The sequence below is a fragment of the Schistocerca nitens genome, chromosome 4 (genome assembly GCF_023898315.1).
Source record: "Schistocerca nitens isolate TAMUIC-IGC-003100 chromosome 4, iqSchNite1.1, whole genome shotgun sequence".
NCBI lineage: Eukaryota > Metazoa > Arthropoda > Insecta > Orthoptera > Acrididae > Schistocerca > Schistocerca nitens.
The window spans coordinates 190,261,563-190,274,781 of NC_064617.1; positions in this window are offsets into that span (position 1 = coordinate 190,261,563).

Genomic DNA, 13,219 nt, shown 5'->3' on the forward strand with positions numbered 1-13,219 from the left:
AAAAAGGAGTTAAATTTCGAATGTAAAGTAAACCGAATGCAGTAAGATTATATCCGAATGTAAAGACATTCGATACAGGTTTTTAGGAAAAACTGTTGTTTATTAATTGACAGTTACTGTTGAGTAAACTAATCTCCACCACTTGTGATAAATTTATCAGACGTCTACAGTAAGGGAAAAACATTCGCAGTATGTTCTCTATAACTGAAATGAATAGACAAACATTTAAATCAAGTCAACTTTTTCATAGGTAGCACTTACCTAAACTGAAGGAAAGAAACTGTAGACTCCACTATGGTGCACTCCATTGAGAAGCATATGGGAACTAACGTTGAGGGTTTCAACTCCAAAGTTATACATAAATTCTGCAGCAGAAAACAGTGACGTGTGGACTTCAGTTTTAGTTACTAAGGGAGTACCACTTTTCAGTTTAATATACATTTTGTCAATTTTTTTCCTTTTTTTATTATTTACACTGAAGCGCCAATGAAATTGCTATAGGCATGCGTATTCAAATACAAAGAACCTAAAGAGGCAGAATATGGCGCTGTGTCGGGAACGCCTACATAAGATAACTGTCTGGTGCAGTTGTTACTGCTACTACAATGGCGTATTATCAAGATTTAAGTGAGTTTGAACGTGGTGTTACAGTCGGTGCACGAGCGATGGGACACAGCATCTCCGAGGTAGCGATAAAGTGGGGATTTTCACGTACGACCATTTCATGAGTGTGCCGTGAATATCAGGAATCCGGTAAAACATCAAATCTCCGACATCGCTGCGGCCGGAAAAAGATCCTGCAAGAACCTTTCCGCAAACTGCTGCAGATTTCAGTGCTAGGTCGTCAACAAGTGTCAGCGTGCGAACTATTCAACCAAACATAATCGATATGGGCTTTCAGAGCCGAAGGCAAACTCGTGTACCCTTCATGACTGCACGACACAAAGCGTTACGCCTCGCCTGGGCCCGTCAACACCGATATTGGACTGATGATGACTGGAAACATGTTGCCTGGGCGGACGAGTCTCGTTTCAGACTGTATCTAGCAGATGGACGTGTACGGGTATGGAGACAACCTCATGAATCCATGGACCCTGCATGTCAGCAGGGGACTGTTCAAGCTGGAGGAGGCTCTGTAATCGCGTGGGGCGTGTACAGTTGGAGTGATATGGGACCTCTGATACGTCTAGATACGACTCTGACGGGTGACACGTACGTAAGCATCCTGTCTGGTCACCTGAATCTATTCATGTCCATTGTGCATTCCGAAGGACTTTGGCAATTCCAGCAGGACAATGCGACACCCTACTCGTCCAGAATTGCTACAGAGTGTCTCTAGGAATACTCTTCCGAGTTTAAACACTTCTGCTGGCCACCAACTTCCCCAGACATGAACATTATTGAGAATGTCTGAGATGCCTTGCAACGTGCTGTTCAGAAGAGATCTCCACCACTTCGTACTCTTACGGACTTATGGACAGTCCTGCAGGATTCATGGTGTCAGCTCCCTCCAGCACTACTTCAGACATTAGTCGATTCCATGTCACATCATGTTGTTTCACTTGTGCGTGCTCGCGGGGGCCCCATACGATATTAGGGAAGTGTACCAGATTCTTAGGCTCTTCAGTGTAGTAGCATATTGGTAAAATTTTGCACAAGCTGTCATTGGAAGAAACGTTACGGAGATGCTCAACAAACACCAGTGGCAGACATTATAGGAGAGGCATTATTCATTTCAAACAGCTTTTCTGTTGCCGGCCGGAGTGGCCGAGCGGTTCTAGGCGCTACAGTCTGGAACCGCGCGACCGCTACGGTCGCAGGTTCGAATCCTGTCTCGGGCATGGATGTGTGTGATGTTCTTAGGTTAGTTAGGTTTAAGTAGTTCTAAGTTCTAGGGGTCTGATGACCACAGCAGTTAAGTCCCATAGTGCTCAGAGTCATTTGAACCATTTTGATCCAGATTTTCTGTTGAATTTCCGAGAGCATACGTTCGAAGAAGAGTCTGTCACATATTACTTCTTTCAATACAAGTCTCGTGAAATGATCGCGACGAGAAAACCAGATAAATTAGAGCTTGCGTAGGGATTTACCAATAATCATGCTTTCACGCACTATTCGCGAAAGGAAGAAGGAAGAAGGGAATAGATAGGGGTACCTGAAGTACACACCGCCACACACCGTAAGATGTATTGCGGACTGTAGATGTAGATAAAACGTTTGTTGGTACCGGTCAGGTTTTATGATCCTAAGTCTACGCATAGTTCCTCAGTGAGGTCGCGCGCGGAAAAGCACGCTCTTACGTAACAGGCTGGAGCGACCCTGAGAGCTTGCATTTGAAGAGGAGCAAAGCAAACAACGTAGGTCGCGGCGCTTATCATTCCATTCCGTTACGAGGCAAGAGTTGCACTACCATGCCTGTCTAAGACTATTTTGGTTCCGTCATGCTGCGTCATTCCTGTACTGGATGTCTGTATATGCATCTGTCTTTCTCTGACAGTCCCTCATTCTCTCTCTAGCTGCGTTTGCTCTGTCATGGCGCTCTGACTGAATGAAAACATTGTCCTAGCCCTTCGTATGCTCTCTCTCTCTCTCTCTCTCTCTCAGCGCGCAGACTTCTGCTGTATGTGCAGACTCATAATAAATCGCTCGATGTTTAACAGTATCTGGTCTTATCTGTAGCTGCAAGTTACAAATTACGAACAATATTTAGTTTCTTTCAGCCATGGAAACGGAACAGGAGCTTTGCGATGTGATGACTTTATACGAAACCAAAAGAACTGAATGCAAATCAGTGCATTGAATGATTATACATGACAGAGGTTGAAAATACCCCTTCAGCTGTAAGGTTGGTTTTTATTTTACAATGCTTAAACCATGACCGGCGTGATACTGAAAATAAACAAAATACCGAAGCTACTAACAATTGTTTAACGCAGTAGCACATGTTGTTGTTGTTATGGTCTTCAGTCCTAAGACTGGTTTGATGCAGCTCTCCATGCTACTCTATCCTGTGCAAGCTGCTTCATCTCCCAATACCTACTGCAGCCTACATCCTTCTGAATCTGCTTAGTGTATTCATCTCTTGGTCTCCCTCTACGATTTTTACCCTCCACACTGCTCTCTAATACTAAACTGGTGATCCCTTGATGCCTCAGAACATGTCCTACCAACCGATCCCTTCTTCTAGTCAAGTTGTGCCACAAACTCCTCTTCTCCCCAATTCTATTCAATACCTCCTCATTAGTTATGTGATCTACCCATCTAATCTTCAGCATTCTTCTGTAGCACCACATTTCGAAAGCTTCTATTCTCTTCTTGTCCAGACTATTTATCGTCCACGTTTCACTTCCATACATGGCTACACTCCATACAAATACTTTCAGAAACGACTTCCTGACACTTAAATCAATACTCGATGTTAACAAATTTTTCTTCTTCAGAAACGATTTCCTTGCCATTGCCAGTCTACATTTTATATCCTCTCTACTTCGACCATCATCAGTTATTTTGCTCCCCAAATAGCAAAACTCCTTTATTACTTTAAGTGTCTCATTTCCTAATCTAATTCCCTCAGCATCATCCGACTTAATTCGACTACATTCCATTATCCTCGTTTTGCTTTTGTTGATGTTCATCTTATACACTGCTATTGCTAATCTGCATTTTATATCCTCTCTGTTGTTGTTGTTGTGGTCTTCAGTCCTGAGACTGGTTTGATGCAACTCTCCATGCTACTCTATTCTGTGCAAGCTTCTTCATCTCCCAGTACCTACTGCAACCTACATCCTTCTGAATCTGCTTAGTGTATTCATCTCTTGGTCTCCCTCTACGATTTTTACTCTCCACGCTGCCCTCCAATGCTAAATTTGTGATCCCTTGATGCCTCAAAACACGTCCTACCAACCGATCCCTTCTTCTAGTCAAGTTGTGCCACAAACTTCTCTTCTCCCCAATCCTATTCAACACCTCCTCATTAGTTATGTGATCTACATACATCTAATCTTCAGCATTCTTCTGTAGCACCACATTTCGAAAGCTTCTGTTCTTTTTTTGTCCAAACTAGTTATCGTCCATCTTTCCCCTCTATACATGGCTACACTCCATACAAATACTTTCAGAAACGACATCCTGACACTTAAGTCTATACTCGACGTTAACAAATTTCCCTTCTTCAGAAACGATTTCCTTGCCATTGCCAGTCTACATTTTATATCCTCTCTACTTTGACCATCATCAATTATTTTACTCCCTAAATAGCAAAACTCCTTTACTACCTTAAGTGTCTCATTTCCTAATCTAATTCCCTCAGCATCACCCGATTTAATTTGACTACATTCCATTATCCTCATTTTGCTTTTGTTGATGTTCATCTTATATCCTTCTTTCAAGACACTGTCCATTCCGTTCAACTGCTCTTCCAAGTCCTTTGCTGTCTCTGACAGAATTACAATGTCATCGGCGAACCTCAAAGTTTTTACTTCTTCTCCATGAATTTTAATACCTACTCCGAATTTTTCTTTTGCTTCCTTTACTGCTTGCTCAATATACAGATTGAATAACATCGGGGAGAGGCTACAAACCTGTCTCACTCGTTTCCCAACCACTGCTTCCCTTTCATGCCCCTCGACTCTTATAACTGGTTTCTGGTTTCTGTACAAATTGTAAATAGCCTTTCGCTCCCTGTATTGTACCCCTACCACCTTCAGAATTTGAAAGTGAGTATTCCAGTTAACATTGTCAAAAGCTTTCTCTAAGTCTACAAATGCTAGAAACGTAGGTTTGCCTTTCCTTAACCTTTCTTCTAAGATAAGTTGTAAGGTTAGTATTGCCTCACGTGTTCCAACATTTCTGCGGAATCCAAACTGATCTTCGCCGAGGTCCGCTTCTACCAGCTTTTCCATTCGTCTGTAAAGAATTCGCGTTAGTATTTTGCAGCTGTGACTTATTAAACTGATAGTTCGGTAATTTTCACATCTGTCAACGCCTGCTTTCTTTGGAATCGGAATTATTATATTCTTTTCGAAGTGTGAGGGTATTTCGCCTGTATCATACAGCTTGCTCACCAGATGGTGGAGTTTTATCAGGACTGGCTCTCCCAAGGTTGTCGGTAGTTCTAATGGAATGTTGTCTACTCCCGGGGCCTTGTTTTGACTTAGGTCTTTCAGTGCTCTGTCAAACTCTTCACGGAGTATCATATCTCCCATTCATCTTCATCTACATCCTCTTCCATTTCCATAATATTGCCCTGAAGTACATCGCCCTTGTGTACACACTCTATATACTCCTTCCACCTTTCTGCTTTCCCTTCTTGTCTTAGAACTGGGTTTCCATCTGAGCTCTTGATATTCACGCAAGTGGTTCTCTTTTCTCCAGAGGTCTCTTTAATTTTCCTGTAGGCAGTATCTATCTTACCCTTAGTGATATGTGCCTCTAGTACATATGAGAAAACAAAAACGGAAGTTCCGTATAACATTTTAGAAAACTGCGGTCGGACTAGGTGCGGTAAAACCTAAGTAAAAGCCAAAGCGACACCACACAATACCATGTACGGCTTCCTGGATAAAGAAATATGCAATGAACATCAGGACACTTATACCTTGTGCTCTGACCCCGAGCGCCACGATGGAAGAATACAGGACGCGGTGTACCACCAGCGGAGTGCAGAGCACGGAGTCGCGTGCACGAAGGAGGGAGCAAACTGGTAAACCACATTGGCAAAAGTACTGCTATCTGTTGACGGGAAGAACAACGCGAGCCGTTCACAATTTGAATAAGAGATTTACATGCAACAGGGAGAAACAAAAACATTACAAGAAAGTTGCATGAAAAGCGTTAAGAGTACATTATGAGTGGTGAAGGAACATATTGATCCAAGGTAGTACAGAAATGTTGTAAGACTCGTAACTGGAAGCCGGAGACTCAAAGCTTATGTATAAACCGTAAAACACAATGAAATTTTCCCCCTTCTCCATGAGTGGCGTGCAAATTTCTGATTTAGTGGGGACGCATATGGCGATGTGGAACAACGTGCTACAGTCATAAGGTAAATTAACAAACACATGTGCCACTCTTTTTTTTTAAAAAAAATCTAGCTGCTAAACAAAATGGAAGGTCTCTCATTTATTTTCAGTATCACATCTGATGAAACCGATCGTGGTTCAAGCATTGTAAAATAAAAAAGAACCTTAGAACTGAAGCGCTGTTTTCAACCTCAACTTTATCACTCAGCTGCGGATGTTCCTCCAGCAGGATTGTGTATACATGGAGTTTGTTTCTTTTCTTTAACTGCTCAGGTCTTTCGTTAGTTCTACGAATACGGACTCAAAAGCAGCGTTCTATAACTAAAAAAGTCGGGCTGGTTGCAACGGACAACGACTGGAAAGGACAATTGGTGCAGTTACTGACTCATTTATATCTACATACATACTTCGCAAGCAACTGTACGGTGCCTGGCGGAGGGTGCCCTGTACCATAACTTTCCTATTCCTGTTCGTTTCCTGTTCCACACGCAGTCAGAGCGAGGGAAAAACAACTATCTATATGCCTTCGTATGAGACCTAATTTCCCGTGTCTTATCTTCGAGGTCCCAACGCGAAATGTTTGGCTGGCTCTGAGCACTATGGGACTTTCAAGATCTATGGTCATCAGTCCCCTAGAACTTAGAACTACTTAAACCTAACATCACACAACACCCAGTCATCACGAGGCAGAGAAAATCCCTGACCCCGCCGGGAATCGAGCCCGGGAACCCGGGCGTGGGAAGCGAGAACGCTACCGCACGATCGCGAAATGTTTGTTGGCGGCAGTAGGGTCGTTCTGCAGTCAGCTTCAAATACCAGTTCTCTAAACTTTCTCAGCAGTGTTCTTCGAAATGAATGTCTTCTTCCCTCCAGGGATTCCCATGTGAGCTCCCGAAGCATATCCGTAACACTTGCACGCTGATCGAACCTACCGGTAGCAAATCTAGCAGTTCGCCTCTGAATTGCTTCGATGTCTCCTTTCATTCGAACCTGGTGCGGCTCCCAAATCCTCGAGCAGTACTCTAGAATGGGTCGCACTAGCCTCCTATATGTTGTCTCCCTTACAGATGAACTGCACTTTCCTAATATTCTTCCAATAAATCGAAGTCGACCGTTCGCCTTCCCTACCATAAGCTTCATATGCTCGTCCCATTTCATAGCGCTTCGCAACGTTTCGTCCAGATATTTAAACGACGTGACTGCGTCAAGCAGGACACTACTAAAGCTGTATCCGAACATTGCTCGTTTGTTTCTCCTACTCACTCACTTTAACTTACATTTTTCTACATTAAGAGTCGGCTGCCATTAACTTTGTATCTGAAATTTTAAAAATGTCACAATATAACTCCCTTTAAAGCTAAACCATACTAATATTTTCCTTCTTCTTCTTTTTCTTGTACCTTTTTCCAGCATCTGCGCAAGGTCGGCAAGTTTACTAACGAATTCGGCATGGTTAGTTTAAGGGGTGGTCGGATGCCCTTCCTGTCGAGACCCTGTTACACCGCCACCCCCTTCGCCCACCTATTGTCATTCTGTAAGCAGTTATTTGCCATTGACTGGCAGAGTCGTTGCGTGTACTGCTGAGGGACATCGTGCGAAATTCTGTCCAACTGGGGTTTTACATTCTCAAAGTACTGAGATGGTTGGAGGGTCCTGCCCATAATGCTCCAAACGTTCAAAATGGTTCAAATGGCTCTGAGCACTATGCGACTTCTGAGGTCATCAGTCGCCTAGAACTTAGAACTAATTAAACCTAACTAACCTAAGGACATCACACACATCCATGCCCGAGGCAGGATTCGAACCTGCGACCGTAACGGTCTCTCGGCTCCAGACTGTAGCGCCTAGAACCGCACGGCCACTCCGGCCGGCGCTCCAAACGTTGACGCGTGGTGCAGGGAATGGCAATTCAATCTCAATGTAGACAAGTGTAATGTGCTGCGAATACATAGAAAGAAAGATCCCTTATCATTTAGCTACAATATAGCAGGTCAACAACTGGAAGCAGTTAATTCCATAAATATCTGGGAGTACGCATTAGCAGTGATTTAAAATGGAATGATCATATAAAGTTGATCGTCGGTAAAGCAGATGCCAGACTGAGATTCGTTGGAAGAATCCTAAGGAAATGCAATCCGAAAACAAAGGAAGTAGGTTACAGTACATCTGTTCGCCCACTGCTTGAATTCTGCTCAGCAGTGTGGGATCCGTACCAGATAGGGTTGATAGAAGAGATAGAGAAGATCCAACGGAGAGCAGCGCGCTCCCTTACAGGATCATTTAGTAGCCGCGAAAGCGTTACGGAGATGATAGATAAACGCTAGTGGAAGACTCTGCAGGAGAGACGCTCAGTAGCTCGGTACGGGCTTTTGTTGAAGTTTCGAGAACATACCTTCACCGAGGAGTCAAGCAGTATATTGCTCCCTCCTACGTATATCTCGCGAAGAGACCACGAGAACCGATAGAGGTACTCAAGGTACCCTCCGCCACACACCGTCAGGTGGCTTGCGGAGTATGGATGTAGATGTAGATGGAGGACCGTGCCCATAACGCGCCAAACGTTCACGATTGGGGAGAGATTCGACAGCATTGTTGGCAAAGCTAGAGTTTGCTAAGCATGAAGATAAGCAATAGAAAATCTCCACGTGTGCGGCTGAGGATTGCCTTACGGAGATGTAAGCCCAAGATGGCTCGTCGTGAAGGGCAGCAAAACAGGGTGTAGAATATCATCGACGGACCGCTGCGCTATATGGGTGCCGCGAATGACAACGAAAGAGTTACTGCTATGAAAGGAAATGGCGTCCCAGACCAACACTCCTGGTTATCGGGATGTATGGTTGACGACAGTCAGGTTGGTTTACCAACGTTGTCAGGGACGTCTCCAGACACATCTTCGCTAATCGTCGGGGTTCAGTTCGAAGCGGAATTTATCACTGAAGACAATTCTACTCCAGTTAATGAGATTCTACACGAAGACATGTCTGGGGACGCCCAGGACAGGGGTGGAATACCAACTGATTGACGCCCGCCAACCAGGAGTGATTGCCTGGGACGCCATTTCTTTTCCTATCAGGACCCCTTCGGTTGTCATCCGTACGCAGTGCGTCGATGATATTCTACGCTCCGTTTTGTTGTCCTTCATGCAAGCCGTCCTCGACTTATATTTCAGCAAGATAATGTCCGCCCCCACACGGCGAGGGTTTCTACCGCTTGTCTTTGTGCCTCCCAAGCTCTGCCTTGGCCCGCAACGTCCTCGGATCTCTCCCCAACTAAGAACGTTTGGAGCTGGTAAGGCCCTCCAACCAGTTACACATTTTGACAATGGAGTGCGCCAGTTGGACAGAATTTCTCTCAGGAGAACATTGAACAACTTTATCAGTCAATGCCAAGCGGGATAACTGATTGCATAAGGGCCAGAATTGGACCAACGCGATATCGACTTGCCTACACTCCTGAAAATGGAAAAAAGAACACATTGACACCGGTGTGTCAGACCCACCATACTTGCTCCGGACACTGCGAGAGGGCTGTACAAGCAATGATCACACGCACGGCACAGCGGACACACCAGGAACCGCGGTGTTGGCCGTCGAATGGCGCTAGCTGCGCAGCATTTGTGCACCGCCGCCGTCAGTGTCAGCCAGTTTGCCGTGGCATACGGAGCTCCATCGCAGTCTTTAACACTGGTAGCATGCCGCGACAGCGTGGACGTGAACCGTATGTGCAGTTGACGGACTTTGAGCGAGGGCGTATAGTGGGCATGCGGGAGGCCGGGTGGACGTACCGCCGAATTGCTCAACACGTGGGGCGTGAGGTCTCCACAGTACATCGATGTTGTCGCCAGTGGTCGGCGGAAGGTGCACGTGCCCGTCGACCTGGGACCGGACCGCAGCGACGCACGGATGCACGCCAAGACCGTAGGATCCTACGCAGTGCCGTAGGGGACCGCACCGCCACTTCCCAGCAAATTAGGGACACTGTTGCTCCTGGGGTATCGGCGAGGACCATTCGCAACCGTCTCCATGAAGCTGGGCTACGGTCCCGCACACCGTTAGGCCGTCTTCCGCTCACGCCCCAACATCGTGCAGCCCGCCTCCAGTGGTGTCGCGACAGGCGTGAATGGAGGGACGAATGGAGACGTGTCGTCTTCAGCGATGAGAGTCGCTTCTGCCTTGGTGCCAATGATGGTCGTATGCGTGTTTGGCGCCGTGCAGGTGAGCGCCACAATCAGGACTGCATACGACCGAGGCACACAGGGCCAACACCCGGCATCATGGTGTGGGGAGCGATCTCCTACACTGGCCGTACACCACTGGTGATCGTCGAGGGGACACTGAATAGTGCACGGTACATCCAAACCGTCATCGAACCCATCGTTCTACCATTCCTAGACCGGCAAGGGAACTTGCTGTTCCAACAGGACAATGCACGTCCGCATGTATCCCGTGCCACCCAACGTGCTCTAGAAGGTGTAAGTCAACTACCCTGGCCAGCAAGATCTCCGAATCTGTCCCCCATTGAGCATGTTTGGGACTGGATGAAGCGTCGTCTCACGCGGTCTGCACGTCCAGCACGAACGCTGGTCCAACTGAGGCGCCAGGTGGAAATGGCATGGCAAGCCGTTCCACAGGACTACATCCAGCATCTCTACGATCGTCTCCATGGGAGAATAGCAGCCTGCATTGCTGCGAAAGGTGGATATACACTGTACTAGTGCCGACATTGTGCATGCTCTGTTGCCTGTGTCTATGTGCCTGTGGTTCTGTCAGTGTGATCATGTGATGTATCTGACCCCAGGAATGTGTCAATAAAGTTTCCCCTTCCTGGGACAATGAATTCACAGTGTTCTTATTTCAATTTCCAGGAGTGTAGTTTGTCAAACTCTTTCTCTCGAATACATCATCCAATTTTTCTGATATTGTAATCATTAGTTTGTCTGCAAATATTCATCACATGAAGCGATATCCATCCAATTCGGATAATTCCTTAGAGGTACGTCGTTTCTTTTTCCTTTTTTCTGTTTTTGTCTTGGAGTGTATTATGCATTTTCTCAGTCTCTGATCAACTTCAAAATGGACTGTTTGTAAGGACCGAAACAGATAACCGACTTAATATAGTACCTAATAGTAACTGCAGCGACTTTTCATCAAGTAAATTACGCTGCCTTGCTATTCTTCCAATCTATCTGACAAGGACCCTCTTTAGTGCTAGGTCGCTAAAGCCTAATAATGTTTACGGCATTCGATGCCCTACATATTGTCTACCATGCAACCACAATATTGGCTGATAATGGCAACAGGGGGCAGGACTGGAGGTACCTGATAGTGAGCACAGCACGAGGCTTCGGGTCGTAGTTGAATTGCTTAGTCGACGAGTAACGCACGACAGTGCTACAGTGCCAGTGGTGTTGAGACAAAGCGGAGCAGTGGCAATGAGAAAGCAAACATTGCATTACATCTCCAACAGTTGCCGAAGCTGACATTTCGTCAGATGAGAACCCAGGGGATTTTGCAGAGTGAGAAAGAACTGGAAGGTGAAATATTAGCGTTTCTGCAAGATGAGTCAGTGGACTGTGTGGTGTCGTATACTCTCGAATGTAAAGACAATGTACATGAGGAGTACAATGATGACGACACGTGCTTAAGAAGTGAAAGTGATATTGAAACAGGTGTCGATCCATGTAGATCATCATCCTTGTCGGACAGGCTGGGAGCTACAAATCCCGTCTCCAGTGAAGCGTGGCAAGGGACAAGCGTTGTCCAAGGAGCAGGTGCTAAAAATAATTATGTACATGAAAGATCATCCGCAGCATATTAAAAAAAAACCAGTTATGAACAGATTTCGAATAAGTCCGCAGCAATATGACCGTGTAGTGCATAAGAAAAACTACGGGTATTGAAGGGAGGACAAGGCACACTTGTTACAAAAACTGGTGATCGCGTGTTTCAAGAATGTTCGATACAATTTACAGGATGTGCACGATAGCGTCTTACTACGTTACGCACATCAAATTACGCGCGACATAGGTTACAGTAATTTCAAGGGAAGCAGTGGATGGTTACTTCAAACTGTGCTACAGAACTGGAAGACACAACATAACAAAATTTCAAACAATCTGTGAACTTGACGATGCACAGCAAACTGCGGAATCGGCCCGAAAATTTGTCGATGAGATTAACAAACTTATCCATCGTTCGGTGAGGAAGTTGTTTTCACCTCCGACCAGTCGGGATTTGAGGAGGAAATGCATATGAAAGGTACCATGGAAATTAGAGGCACCAAGAGAGTTGTATCAAGATCAACTAACAACAATGACTTGTCGCTTTTGTATGCAATTACGTCGACTGTTAATCTGGAGGGTAAATTGGCTGGAAAGATATTTATTATGCTGCGAGAAGTTTGAGGTGCTTTGCACCCTACGATTCTTTCTCGTATGCGTGGTCTTGCAAGGGTATAAGGGAATATTTACTTCACAGCAAGCAAGAGTGGGAAAATGGGCGTAAGAACTACAACACGGTATGGGCGCTGCTTTTGGTCTGGAAAATTCAGCCTCCTTTGTTTCTTTGTTTTGTGCCTTTATAACATGTTATCTCACTGCCTACAGCAATAGCATAAAACTGGGTGTTGTGTGATGTCCTTAGGTTGGTTAGGTTTAAGTAGTTCTAAGTTCTAGGGGACTGATGACCATAGATGTTAAGTCCCATAGTGCTCAGAGCTATTTGAACCATTTTGAATGGCTTAAATGATAGCCAATTTCACGGTAAGCTTCATGACTGTTTCATTTTCGGTTGCATGCTATCACATTCTATCAGTTTTCATCACCCCGTTGCAGCAATATATTCTATGTACATTCTTCAAGAGTGCATACCTAGCTGAACGTCCTGCACAGCCGGCCGCGGTGGCCGAGCGGTTGTAGGCGCTTCAGTCTGGAACCGCACTGCTGCTACGGTCGCAGGTTCGAATCCTGCCTCGGGCATGGAGGTGTGTGATGTCCTTACGTTAGTTAGGTTTAAGTAGTTCTAAGTTCTAGGGGACTGATGACCTCAGATGTTAAGTCCCGTAGTGCTCAGAGCCATTTGAACCGTCCTGCACGGTTTGTAATTTCTAAGAGCTCACCTTCGATCTTGATGGTGCGAACCTTTGTGATCACTGTGGCTCGCCATTTTTCATTCGGTGTTCATGGTGCAGGTTAATGGTTT